Raw genomic sequence first — 2,632 nt, 5'->3', positions numbered from 1 at the left:
GTGCATATGTGTGTGTGTGTGTGTGTGTGAGTTGTGTGTTATTATTATTGACATTTTTGCAATTTATTTTCTTTATATTTACCATAAAACACTAATTGTTATTACTGTAATAGATCATGTCTAAACACTACAATAGAAGCTACACTATTAATACATTTATTTATTTATTCAAAAAATCTAAAATGCACTTGTTTGACCTGTTTGAAGTTTGACTTGTGTTTGCCTGTGCAAAAACTCTGTTACAATGCAGGGTGTTCTTAGTGGTTGCCAGGACGTTGCTATGTGGTTGCTAAAGTTTTCTACATTGCTTTGAGGTTGTTAGAATGTTGTGAATGGTTGCCAGGGTGTTGCTAAAGTTTTCCACGTTGCATTGAGGTTGCTAGAATGTTTTGTGTGGATGCCAAGTCGTTGCAAAGTGGTTGCTAAAGTTTTCTATATTGCTTTGAGGTTGTTAGAATGTTCTGAGTGGCAACCGCGGTGTTGCTATGTGGTTTCTAAAGTTTTCTACATTGCTTTGAGGTTGTTAGAATGTTCTGAGTGGTTACCAGGGAGTTGATATGTGGTTGCTAAAGTTTTCTACATTGCTTTGAGGTTGTTAGAATGTTCTGAGTGGTTGACAGGGTGTTGCTATGTGGTTGCTAAAGTTTTCTACATTGCTTTGTGGTTGTTAGAATGTTCTGAGTGGTTGACACGGTGTTGCTATGTGGTTGCTAAAGTTTTCTACATTGCTTTGAGGTTGTTAGAATGTTAATGTTCTGAGTGGATGACAGGGTGTTGCTATGTGGTTGCTAAAGTTTTCTACATTGCTTTGAGGTTGTTAGAATGTTCTGAGTGATTACCAGGAAGTTGCTATGTGGTTGCTAAAATTTTCCACATTGCTTTGAGGTTGTTAGAATGTTCTGAGTGATTACCAGGAAGTTGCTATGTGGTTGCTAAAATTTTCCACATTGCTTTGAGGTTGTTAGAATGTTCTGAGTGATTACCAGGAAGTTGCTATGTGGTTGCTAAAATTTTCCACATTGCTTTGAGGTTGTTAGAATGTTCTGAGTGATTACCAGGAAGTTGCTATGTGGTTGCTAAAATTTTCCACATTGCTTTGAGGTTGTTAGAATGTTCTGAGTGATTACCAGGAAGTTGCTATGTGGTTGCTAAAATTTTCCACATTGCTTTGAGGTTGTTAGAATGTTCTGAGTGGTTACCAGGGAGTTGCTATGTGGTTGCTAAAGTTTACTACATTGCTTTGAGGTTGTTAGAATGTTCAGAGTGGTTACCAGGGAGTTGCTATTTGGTGGCTAAAGTTTTCTACATTGCTGTGAGGTTGCTAGAATGTTCTGAGTGGTTACCAGGGAGTTGCTATGTGGTTGCTGGAATGTTGTGGGTGGTTGCCGGGGCATTGCATTTAGCACATTGTAATGCAGTATATTTTGGTCTGTAGATATGGCTTTTTACATTTAAAATGAATTCCTGACCATATCTTTGTTTGTATGCAGTTTGATGATAATGACGACTCACACAACATATATGTTTTGAAACACAGACACGTTTCTGTAGAGTTTACTGGCTTTGGAAAGGTTTTTGCCGTACACAGAGATAAAATAAATAAGTGGAATCCTTTTATAGTAACAACAATGATAGTAACAGTCAAAGTAATATCACTTAGTCAGCATTAATCTTTATATATATATTTGTATATTTATATTTAGAAAAAGTTTTGTAATGTTTTTCCTTTAATAAGCTGGTATAAGACTTTGGTTCTCCGTTACATTTCCCAGTAGCAGCATTCCACATTAATATCCGAACAGGAACGTTGCTCCTCGTGTCATTTCGTGGTGACCCGTCCCGTGCTCTCGTGGGATCGGAGCTGTTCAGGTTGTCTCTGTCATTGGTTGCCACTTGTCTTTGGTCATTTAGTTTGTATTTGGTGTAGCTTTAAGAGAGTTTACTTATTATTATCTTTTACATTCGAGTTCCGGTAAATCCTGTCCATCCAGCAATAAGTCATGTATGATTATATCCCTCTCGGTCTTTAATGCAACCTGAAATATGCCATTGCACGCACATGCACACACACTTATACAGCATTATCATTCATTCATTAGCTTCAAAGGAATAGTTCAGCCAAAAATTTATACTCGGTCATTATTTACTCACCTCACAATTACAGTTCATAGTGAGTCTGTCAAGCTTCAAAAAAATAAATAAAACACTAAAACTGCAGTCCATATGACTAGTGCACTACAAGTCTTCTGAAGTCATATTGTTTGGTGATTATGCATTGGTCTTATCGCGAAAGATTCATCCGTGCATTTTTTACCTTTTAATGTTTCACTGGATCTTCCAGTGAAACGTCAGACTTCTCTCTGGTGATGTATGCAGGATGCTCCAATTATTTAGTCCGCTTAAACTCCGCCCCTTCCTGAGTGCCACACCCACATGTCAACAGCAACCGATGCATAGAACCAAGTCTCCGCCCTACATTTTTTCTTTTTCAATAATCCATTTCATTCGTATGTACATCACAGTATTGAAGAAATGATTTTACACAACTTGTTTTCAAACTTTTTTTGGTAGTGGTAATTTTCAAAAAAAAATTTCAAATAATATTATTATTATTATTATTATTATTATTATT

Source organism: Sinocyclocheilus rhinocerous, unplaced genomic scaffold (assembly GCF_001515625.1).
Source record: "Sinocyclocheilus rhinocerous isolate Xijiao unplaced genomic scaffold, SAMN03320098_v1.1 scaffold168, whole genome shotgun sequence".
NCBI lineage: Eukaryota > Metazoa > Chordata > Actinopteri > Cypriniformes > Cyprinidae > Sinocyclocheilus > Sinocyclocheilus rhinocerous.
Note: the sequence above shows the minus strand (reverse complement) of the source record.